The 11,871-nt window shown below is 46.2% G+C and overlaps 1 long non-coding RNA gene and 1 pseudogene across 1 annotated transcript; one reads left to right on the top strand and one right to left on the bottom strand.

Annotated features, from left to right (window-relative positions):
- The first annotated feature begins 2,924 nt into the window (after positions 1 to 2,924).
- Positions 2,925 to 6,494, top strand: LOC149354478 (uncharacterized). Its single transcript, XR_016289657.1, has 3 exons — positions 2,925 to 3,014; positions 4,078 to 4,205; positions 6,361 to 6,494. It is a non-coding gene; the product is annotated as an uncharacterized LOC149354478 (long non-coding RNA).
- A 3,828-nt stretch (positions 6,495 to 10,322) lies between these two features.
- LOC149354477 (uncharacterized) lies at positions 10,323 to 11,323 on the bottom strand (annotated as a pseudogene).
- Positions 11,324 to 11,871: the final 548 nt, after the last annotated feature.

The following is an 11,871-nucleotide window of genomic DNA, read 5'->3' as shown; positions in this document are numbered from 1 at the left end:
CTAAAACTACAAACGCACAGAGTAGCGCTACTGAAAAATGTAAACTGGCACCCCCGAAACAGGAACGTCTCAATAAAGTTAGCACAAGCATGAGTGCTGTGTTGCAATCCAGTCATCAAGTAATGATACCAGCAGAGGCAGCACACACACCCCCTTATATTTGAAGCATTTCAGGTGATCATGACTGGTATGAATGATGGAGCCGAAATAAAATTTTTTCCCAACAACATGTGTCCTTTAAACTTTTGTGGCCTGGTCCAATGTGGCACATACACATTCCAATGGTTTTATGCCTGACGTCTTTCAGTTGCCGCCCACCTTATCAACCCATATCAGTAGAAATGATACAAAAGAATGCTGAAGGAAAAGTAACAGCTACCTGCAAAGAAACTGACATACCTATTGCTCATATTTCCAGGCAAGACATGCATGTGTCAATCAATGTCCTGACGGACAGTGTGTGAATGCGGTATAGACCTCATGGAGGGCGTCTTGTCGCTACTTTAGTTTTTTCAGGGGCTTTACGAAATATTAAAGCCCCTGAAAAAACTAAAGTAGCGACAAGACGCCCTCCCTCTTCTCTCCTCCTCCCCCGCGCGCCGGGCGAACAACTTTTGTTTTCTTTGTGATTTCATGTGACTGCGGTGGCGACCTCTAGCCCGCTCCGAAGGAACTAACGCCCCTTTTCAAATGGTTGCGCTGGATTCCCGTACTTGCCGAGTTCTCTATGTCTCCGCATTAACCGTGCGTTCCGCTGCATAAATACATCGGTGACTTAGGAGAAACATTTGCATGCTTCACTGAATCGTGTAAAGGCAATAATGAGCACGCATAGATGGACTGTTTTGGTAGAGCCGCACGCGCACCGTGTCCGGGTGCGCCGGGCTTTATGCGGCGTGCCAAGTTTGACATCGAGAGTGGGGCGCGCATTGAATGTGACCGTGAATCACGAGGCCGTAGAATGAATTTGCGGTGATCTGTTTTGGTAAAGAGTATGCAAACAGAACGACCGTCCCCGCCGGAACGCTGGACGTGCTACAACGGATGCACAGGCTTGACATTCTAAAAGGCACCTGCAAGTGAAGGCATTCTTAATTCGCGTGGTACATCCGCCCTTCTAGTGGCTTTTAGTTTTGGTCTGCTCTGCTGAAGTGTATCGCGGACCAGGTAAGACGCTTGAGGGAGTGCTCGAAATACGGTATGAAGGCCACGCTAAGTGTGTACTTATCTGTGCCTCCCCTAATGTTCTTTTGCTTGCCTGAACTGTAACGATATAGACTCCCGCATTAAAATTTTCTTTGGAATAGTTACTTAGTAAGGAGAAAACCTACCTCGCAAATATCCTTCGCCTGCCAGCAATGGGATAATAAAGTTCTACATAAATGTTTCATCGGTATCAGTCACTATATATACCCAGCAAACCATGAATATGCAGAGGATGTCCACTAATGGTCCTAACGTCCAATGTCTATGTATCGATATCCTCTGCATGTTGAGAGGACTATCGGATTCACATATCAGTTAGTGGATATTCAGGAATAGTCTTCTGGCGGGCTAGTTGGTTCTTTTCGTTCATGGTTTAACTGCGCGAAGGAAACAAGGACAGAGACAGAAACACACGTACACACTGCGCTCAGTGTGTACGTGTGTTTCTGTCTCTGTCCTTGTTTCCTTCGCGCAGTTAAACCATGAATGGATATTCAGATGACATTCATAAATGTTTTTCTTTCAGCACAGTGGAAGATTTGGAAATGTGCAAACAGCTTACCAGAAAACACATTAAAATTATGTTGCCTTTAAATTTTAATTTTTTTTTTTGCTTTCGCAATCTGAAGTTTTCAGGAATGAATTATTTAGGCAGTCAGCAATTACATGCTTTGATTTTATTTTATGCAAGCACATGCATGTGAAGTACGATTATTTGAAGAAACTTCTCAAGTTAGACTGAAACCCACAAACGCCGCGAATTTCAAACCAGAACCGCAACTAGAACTGTTTTGATATTAGGCAGCCCAACGGCCATGGGCATCATCATTAGCCGCGGCGGCCGCGAAGCGACGTTTTCTTGGTCCCTTTCAGCGTTCGTTTGCACATTTTATTTTTTCGCGTGTTCACATTTTCTTCGTTGTGGCGGCAAGCTTGTACGCGTCGTATACCGTCCTGTGCCAGTATTGTGCAGTGTACTGGGGGACTACGCGAAGAACGGCAATAATGGTGAGTTTTTGCACACTTTTCTCTCAAACAAGTGTTAGTGTTCGTTTGTGGCATTGTGCAGTTTTCGTGCTGGCGATTTCACCAGTCGGTTTATCAGTTCGTGGAGTGCATAGATAGCTTAAAAATGCGTGGCGTTTAGTTAACTGGATTTGTCCCTGAAGCGGAGGCATGGTACAGTAGTGGCGCGGGAATGCCTGTGGCGGCCGCCTGGCATGCTATGACCCTTACTACAAAGGTAGAGTTTCCAGTCTCCGGCGGCTCAAGAAGACAGTTTTGGCAGATCTTGTGTTGGTGTAAAATTTGCTAACAGGTCCCCTTTCGTTGCAGCTCTTCTCTTCAAAACTACCTGGGCTTTGTTTTTAGTCAAGCTCTTCTGTTTAAATTTGCCTTTTGCGATCTGACATTGCTTTTTCATCTTTGTGCTTGTAAAAAACCTTTGTGGGTTCTTTCTTATTTGTAATTTTCTCCTATTTCAGTTGTTGCTCACTTCATGATATTTGGTTCTTGACTGTTTTTGTTTTCCAGCTTGAGGTTTCTATAACTTTTGCTGAAAATATCTTTTTATTGCAGTGTGTCAATGCAAGTAGTGCTGAGAAAATTCTTGCTACTGTTTGTGTGCCCCAGTACGGGGTTACATTATATAAAATGAGAGTTGCAAATTGTAAACCTGTAATGCAACTGGGTGTGACCACTCTTCTCTCCTGTTCATTTTCAGGTATTTTGGAGAGCATGTTCAGAAAAGAGGCTGTCTGTATGTTGTCACTCACTAGCTGCATTTGCTCCATCAAGACAAAGAGCTGGTATGAAACTTTTTCGCGCTTCATTCTTAGGTTATTAGTCATGACCTATGGAAAGCAAATAGCTTTCACCAAATATATTCTAGTTCTTTATTAAAGACAGGCTAATTGCCAACTACTGCCACATCTTTCGTCTTAACATAACGCAAAAAAATTCAAGCAATCACGTTTCACTGGCGTAATTAACTCACTTGAGTTAAACCTGTTTTCTCACACGTCCCAACTTTGGTTCCGCAAATGCTTTCATGAAGCACAATTTATAATGTTCGGTAGTGATTAACATACATTTATAGCTTCTGGGTCTGGAAAGAGCTTTGATTTTAGACGTCTCCAAGGCATGTTTCTATGTTAAACTCCAGGTTTCTACAATAAGACTAAGGCACCTCAACAATGACTATTTGGTTTTCTACAGGGTTGCTGACTTTCTTTCTAACTGCACATCATTTGACTGTTAATGCAACCAACTCTTATGGTGTTCCAATCCTTTCAGGCATGCCTCAAGGATGTGCTTTAGCATGTTAACTTTTTCTGACCTGTATTAACAGTTCATTTAGTGTTGTTTCTGCTTGTTTTTTGCTGCTGATTGTGTCATCTACTGCTTAATAACTGATGGTTCTGACACTGCATCACTTCAGACTGAATTCAGTAACGCTGTGTAACGCTTTCTCTAGAATGTGGAGCTTTACTTTCTGTTACAAATTTATGAGCATTTCTCATAACCAGGCACCCTGTTCTTGTTATTTTTACAAATAGTTGCCTGGACTTTCTGCATAGAAGTACTTTAGCATGCATTATACAACTTTTAGCAAAAATTTATGGAAGTCCAACTAGTATTGCTTAAGTAATATCAAAATCTAATTGCATGCTGATGCATTTGGAAAACAATTTTCACAATGGCAATGAAAAAGTACGTGCCAGCCCATTCCAATTTTGTTCCCATCCGTGTTTCCTCATGCTGCATTCCCCGTTTATGATCTACCAACCGGACTTATTACAATATCGACCATTCATGGCTCTTTTTTCCATGTGTGCTTTCATACTGAATGTGTCCTATCGTTCTGCATAGATGCTGTTCGATCGAACAAGATGTTCTCAACAACACTGGCCGAGATAGAAGAAATGGTAAAAAAATGGCTGCAGCATGCGTCCTGCAGGCGGAAGCAGCTCCAGGAAAGGCACGCAAAGAAAGCTGAGGCAAGTTGATTCCCTTATACCTTTTGTGAGCTTGAGACTGTTTTTGTGTGTACAGTGATGACCAAAAGTGTGCTTGTCTGCATAGACCTGGCATACCCAAAGGTTACATTCCACACCTCGTGTTATCCACTTTTATGGAAAAAGATACTTGTGATTTTTGTGAGCATTTGTGTGCACACTATTAGTTTTTTGGTTTGCTGCCTCATGTAGCCTAACATTTTTAGTCCCCTGGTACACAATTAGGTGCACTGCAAATTCACAAAGCTTGGAGCATAGTCTGCATAGCTTAGATTGTTTCATTTAAGGCTAATTAACTGAGCAGATAGAACGCTTTGTATACAACTGAAAGAGCAAATATATTTCACAAAATCGTAAGCTTGGCACTGTGACCTCCAATGTTTTGGTGGTAGATTTTGGCCCTATAACTGATGTCATTTTTTTTTCTCAGAATTCGGTTTTATTTGGTTCATGGGATTTAACGACAAAAAGCGACTAGCTATGAGGGACGCTGTGTGGAGGGCTGTGGATAATTTTGACCACTCTGGGTTTTTTTTATCATGCACTGACATTGCTACACAGGCACCTTCCATGCCTGTGTAGCCTCCACAGCCAGGATCAAACCTTGGGTTGCCAGGCTCAATAGTCGAGTGCCCTAACCACTGACTGGTTAGAGCCCATGCGCCCTTGCATCACATCTGTCTTCAAAATGATTTGAAGATGCCTAGGGTGACAATTTCATAGATCTGGATTTTAAAAATTTTGTTTCCAATTTTTTAGCAGTTTTCATACCTAGAAAACGTTCGCCATTTGTGTTCTCTCTCCGCTGGAATGATAAGGACTGTTTTGAATCGAAGTTTGTTTTATGGGGTTTAACGTCCCAAAGTCACTCGGGCTATGAGGAACGCCGTAGCGAAGGGCTCTGGAAATTTCGATCACCTGGGGTTCTTTAACGTGCACTGACATAGCACAGCATACGATAAATGGCGCCTAAATGCAGTCACTTTCTGAAAAGTTCTGTGATTTAGTACAAATAGCACATCATTGAATGTTTTGATTCCTATTTGCATTTGTATTCGCCTGTAGTGTCATTCTGGAGCTAATTTTTTCCTAGCAGAAACTGCTTTAGCATACACGTTTTTCTCCACAAAGTGCATTTTTTAGTTACTTGAGTCAAGTAACTAAAAAATGCACTTTGTGGAGAAAAACGTGTATGCTAAAGCAGTTTCTGCTAGGAAAAAATTAGCTCCAGAATGACACTACAGGCGAATACAAATGCAAATAGGAATCAAAACATTCAATGATGTGCTATTTGTACTAAATCACAGAACTTTTCAGAAAGTGACTGCATTTAGGCGCCATTTATCGTATGCTGTGCTATGTCAGTGCACGTTAAAGAACCCCAGGTGATCGAAATTTCCAGAGCCCTTCGCTACGGCGTTCCTCATAGCCCGAGTGACTTTGGGACGTTAAACCCCATAAAACAAACTTCGATTCAAAACAGTCCTTATCATTCCAGCGGAGAGAGAACACAAATGGCGAACGTTTTCTAGGTATGAAAACTGCTAAAAAATTGGAAACAAAATTTTTAAAATCCAGATCTATGAAATTGTCACCCTAGGCATCTTCAAATCATTTTGAAGACAGATGTGATGCAAGGGCGCATGGGCTCTAACCAGTCAGTGGTTAGGGCACTCGACTATTGAGCCTGGCAACCCAAGGTTTGATCCTGGCTGTGGAGGCTACACAGGCATGGAAGGTGCCTGTGTAGCAATGTCAGTGCATGATAAAAAAAACCCAGAGTGGTCAAAATTATCCACAGCCCTCCACACAGCGTCCCTCATAGCCAGTCGCTTTTTGACGTTAAATCCCATGAACCAAATAAAACCGAATTCTGAGAAAAAAAAATGACATCAGTTATAGGGCCAAAATCTACCACCAAAACATTGGAGGTCACAGTGCCAAGCTTACGATTTTGTGAAATATATTTGCTCTTTCAGTTGTATACAAAGCGTTCTATCTGCTTAATTATTAGCCTTAAATGAAACAATCTAAGCTACGCAGACTATGCTCCAAACTTTGTGAATTTGCAGCGCACCTAATTGTGTTATTGTGACTACTATTTAATACTATGTATTGTGCTCTATTATATTCACAGGCCACTCGAAATCAAGTGGGGACCTCTCCAGAGTAGGCGTCCGCCATTCCTCATTTTGCTTGGATTGTGCCTGCACCTTGGCTTTGTCACAGTGGTGGGGTACCTGACTGGGTAATAAAGATACATAAGAATAATGGTGGTCTTGCCCAGTGCTTTGTTATATTGACACAGCATCATTACATTCAGCGTAGAACACCCGGCACCTCCCTCCAGAACCCACAAAAATATTGGACGAATATCTATTCAGCGTCCAATAAATATCTCAGAGTGACCATATGTGGCCAAAATATGGACATTATATAAACATCCACTGTTATCAAAATGAAGCTCATATGGATATTCTATGGACATAATATGAACTTGTGAGAATATTATATGGACATCTGATATTTTATAAATTATATTATATGGATATCCCCTGAACATTACTTGGTTGGTGAGGTAGTGAAAAGCAAAACCTACCTCGCTTTTAACACATCTGTCCGATAATCTTCCATATTCGTATAGTCGCTATTAGAGCACTGCACGGGCCTTAATTATTCACGCGTCCCGAGCCCGTCAACCTTTTTCGTTACCCGCCCCAGCCCGGCTCGATTTTTTCGATATAGGCCCGAACCCGGCCCGCGAGGTATAGACATGCCCGGCTCAGGCTCGGAAACAGCCCGAGTACTAAATGCACATCGGTAAAGCGAAAGCCTTTTGTTATACGGATCTCATTTTTAAAAAAAAGCGGCTACAATACTTTTAAAGACTGAGATAGTGGAGGCCTCACTGTGGGCAACGTTAACAAAAAAAAACGTTTTAGCATTAATAGAGGTTATCACAGATTTGCTCGCATCCGTAGCCTCCTTCTAACTAGTTAGGCGTCAAGGGGAAGCGAGAACGCGGAATTGATGTTACAAAGTATGTGAAAGGAAACGCGCGACCCACTTACGATGGGCACCATATCACGCATACCCACAGCTACTGGTCATATTTCGAGATTAAACGCAAGCCAGCGCGCGACAGCTGGTGTTTCCACCAGCGGTGCCTACGGTGCCTTGACGATGCATATTGGCGCGATAATTTTCTTTTTGTCTTTTTCTTTAATATATATATAGATATATATACTATACACGCAAGCACGCGCGCGACTGCAGAATGTAACGCTTGCGCTTCACCATGTCAGAGCGCAGTTTGATCTGCGCTTATAGTACGCATGTATGTTTAACTGCGGCATGCGCTCAAATTTAAGGAACGTCACTCTAGAGTTAGACGTGTGCCTCGGGTCACTTACACGTTTGCGTGCGTGCAATCACGATGCGCTCAACGCAAGCGCCCTTATGTCGAGCTTACTGCGGCCATACGCTCGATCGCGAACAAACCACTGCACAGCGTAGCTTGAAAAAAAAAAGGAAAACTCAGCAGCTATTGAAAGCACATCCCTTACGTCGCAAAGTCTGGTCGATGGCGTTGCATTAAAATTCGCCCGGCCAATTCTGTGTAACCAAACCTTCCTCCGGCCCGCGTCGGTTTTCGATGATGGGATCGAGAAGAACCGCTTTCCGCCGTCGTGACGGTTCTTGCACCCGAAGGCGCAGCAGCCCGTCATGCCGCACAGATAGACGGCTTAAAGTTAGGTGACTGACACACGTTCCGAACAAAACAAAAGTCGCTTCACAGCAAGCAAAAGCGCAGTGTCCGCAACGACGCCTGCCGAACCTACGGTGCGCGGTTGGAGCGGACAATATGGCGTCTGCGGCGGCGAAAAGCGCGGGTTTAAAGGACTTTTGCGCTCAAAACCATCGACCAATGGGAAGAGGCGACGGGCGCAGGAGAGGGTGAGGCGGCGTTCTGCAAAGGTTGTCGCTACTTTAAAAATTTCCAGGGGCTTTACGAACTATGGACCTTCCGCGCTCTCTTTTGACACCCCACGCAAACACAGATGTAACATTGATCAAGGCAGCGTCAGGGGGCGCTAGCTTCGTCAATAACGGAGGTGAGCAGCGCCTCCCGGGTTTTATGTATGCGGACGATATTGTACTGCTAGCAGATAGCCAGGAAGATTTACAAACTTTGGTTAATTGCTGTGGAGACGAAGGAGACGCTCTAGGATTCAGTTTTAGCGCAACTAAATCAGGTGTGATGATTTTTAACGACCAAAGTGGCCTAATACAAATACCTCGGGATATGGCTAAACGAAGGGCAGATATACACGGAAAAGCATGAACGGGCTCTTAGGGCAAAAGGACGAAGAGACGCCGGAATAATAAAACATAGGGCATTATGGGGGTACAACAAATATGTACTAAGAGGTATTTGGAAAGGAATAATGGTGCCGGGACTTACTTTCGGCAATGCGGTTCTTTGCTTAAGGACAGAAGTTCAGTCGAGATTAGACGTAAATCAGAGAGCTGTTGGAAGATTAGCACTAGGTGCCCACGGCAAAATCACAAACGAGGCAGTACAAGGGGATATGGGCTGGGCATCGTTCGAAGCACGGGAAGCTAAGAGTAAAATACTATATGAAGACCGCCTGAGGAAATTGGACAATAACAGGGGGCAGCTAAGGTGTTTAAATATTTATACAGAAAGAGCGTTGACTCACAGTAGCGGAAAAGAACTAGAAAACTAACCAGTAAGTATGCCGGTCGTGAGGACGGAGAAAACGCGGAAGTTAAAAATCGATACTGGAAAAGGCAGATCAGGAAAGAATTTTTCCATGATAACTCAAGAGGCAGTGCCCTACTTTTTGAAGCTAGGTGAGGGTGTATAAAGAAATTTAACGAAGAAGATGACACATGTGCAGTGTGTGGTAGATCTGTGGAAACAATTGAACACCTCATAATCAAATGTGATAGTATTCATCCGAATGTCGATGCAGGCAGAGTCACTCTTCCTGAGCATGGTTTCCTCGTCACCAGTGTGTTCGTGGCGGCCATGAACCTCATAAGTCGGGACCGCCATATTGGCTTCACATCCATCTCAACGCCAGAACGCTCTTCACGGTACAGACATAGAGAAATGTCCGCGCTGAGTCGAAAACGACGACGAAGTGGCAATTGGCTCTCGAGGCGCGCTGGCTCTGTTCTGTGACCTGGGACCTGGCTTCTCCTAAGCTTGCACTTTGCTCCTCCACGACTCTCGCTTGGTTTGTGCTTAGCTGGCGAAAGTTGTCCACATCACACTGCTTATGCGGATGCCGTGTTTGTGCGTAGGGATCGGGTTGTGGCGGCAGGAAACACAACATAGCGTCCATGCGCGTAGATCGCACATACACATAAAAAGGTCCAATCTGCTCAGTCGTCTAGCACTGCTAATGTTCCTCTGGTCGCGGCAGTCAATTTTTGTTCACCTCTTTCTTCCTTGTGGGTTTTTGCTGTTACTTAGTCGAGCGCTATTTACATGCTTAGGTTGTGGGCAGTTTTGCGGCTGGCTAGAGCTCTTCCTCTTGTGCTTGTTTCACTCTTTCAGGCAGGCAGGCTGAGGCAGGCAAAGACAGGCAGAGAGAGAGGCAGGCCGACAGGCAGCTTCATTGGCTGGTGCTTCGCTTTCACATGGCTTCTCGTGGCCTCTTTCCTTGGTTCCTGTGGGCTTTCACGGGGCATGACTTTGCTTTCCCTGGTTTTTCCTTTGCTTCACTTGGATTGTTCATCATGGCGTCTTGCACATCCTTACCTTCTCCCAGGACTGTACTTAGCTTCTCCTTTTCTTGCTTATGTCCTTCGCTTGCAACTTCCTTGGCCTTCGCTTGAGTTTTGCCTGGCGTGTGCTTTGCAGGCTCTTCCCTCTCCTTTCTCCGTGCAGCTGTAGTAGTAAACGTCGGCGCTATAGTGCCGACTTGGGTAATAACGCCGACCATTATCGCCGACGTCGGCATCCACCACCCACGGACGTGCTCCGAACGTTGAACACGTTTACGCGACAACGTCAGCACATTCGTAGCACGTGCATAGAGACGGAGGACACTCCGGTGGGCGGCGTCACTCGACGTCTGTCGATTTCGGGGCGGTCTGAAAGTCTTCGTCTTCGGCGGCCGGCGGTCGAAGCCGTGGCTGCGCGATGCGCCTCGGCCGCCGAATCGTTGTTCGTCCGGTTCTGGACGGGCCCCTCCCCGGCCGCTCCGTAGGTGAGCAGGACAGAGAAGACCTGGAAATACATGCACACGAAGACGCCCGAAGAGACGACCCATACAGCGAAGAGGGTCGTATCACAGCGCGCAGACCAGGAGTGACCCGCGGCATGGCCCAGGAACGTCGACGACGGCGAGATGTCCCCGCCATTGGATAGACCTTGCACCGGGACACTGGTCTTGGCACCTCGAAGGACGTCAGCCCCCTCTGACCGTGGTCGGCCTCGGACATTAGTCGCTGCCGGGCTCCGGTCTTCGACGCCGTGATGTCCTTTCAGAACGACGAGGCGTCGCCTCTTGCTCGAAGACCGCCCTCCGTTCTCGCGTCGCGTCGCTCGGATGCGACCCATCTTGTCAAGTGCTTCGTCGCTTTCAGGTGCGCGTCTCTCTCGTTGCAAGCCTTCTACCGCCCTTGAGCCAGCACCACGTCCTCGATCCTTGCGCTTTGCAGAGCGCCGGGCAGCTCCCGTCTTGGCGTCTGGTGGGTATTCGCCACAGCTGAGGTCCTTGACTTCACCTTCGTCCCCTTGCAGTTCGCTTCTCTCGTCTCGATTCTGGCATCCTTCGCTTTTCATGACGTGTTTATTCTGTACTGGTCTGTCTTGCGGGTCCCGACAAACAGGATCAGAAAGACGCTGGTATGTACTTTGCTGCTGCGGTCTCGACTGTCGCTGCCTTGCTGCTCGGCGTCGCACCTCATGAAGGAGGCAAGGCTTGGCCGCAACCTCCTTTCATTGACGGCGGTTTCTGACGCCCCCCCCCCCCCCCGGTGTTGCCGTGTTTGCCGGGAGAAGTCTTCCTTGGGCTCTCAGCTCCCGCGTCCACCGTCCTCCAGGGCACTTCCGTCTTCATTCTTCGGCGGGCATTGCCTGATCGTTCCGCGTCGGTACACGTCAGTGAAATGGAGAAGGCAGCATAGCTTCCGTTCGACTCACGCTTGGTCGACAGCACGTTGTTGCGAGGGGGGGGGGGGGGGGGGTTCGATTGTTCGATTAATGCCACGCACCTAACGCGCCGCGCGGGCTCCGCGTTGACTCAAAAACGACGACGAAGCGACGGTTGGCTCTCGAAGCGCGCTGGCTTCTTTCTGTGGCCTGGGATCTGGCTCTCTAATTAAAAGAAGGCTCTCAGTCTTGGGTTCTCCCTGACGCGTACCTGCGCGTCTCCTCAGGTCGTGACAATATGTAGCCTATGTCTGCACCTTGAGGCCCGAATTCCATCTTCCTTAGCTAGGTTTCGCCTTTTAACAGTTCAAACCTTTTTAAATGTGTGCGACTCACCTCTTCACACCTCCAGTATAATATTTCTTAGTCAACCTGCAGTCTTTTTAAATGTCACCTGGTCTCGTTTGCATACTCCGCGGATCCTTAATACCTTGAACATTGTTTCACAGACCTCCA

This window comes from Amblyomma mixtum, chromosome 3, assembly GCF_055824585.1.
Source record: "Amblyomma mixtum isolate Tamu chromosome 3, ASM5582458v1, whole genome shotgun sequence".
Classification (NCBI taxonomy): domain Eukaryota; kingdom Metazoa; phylum Arthropoda; class Arachnida; order Ixodida; family Ixodidae; genus Amblyomma; species Amblyomma mixtum.
Note: the sequence above shows the minus strand (reverse complement) of the source record. Positions and strands in the feature narration are given on the sequence as shown.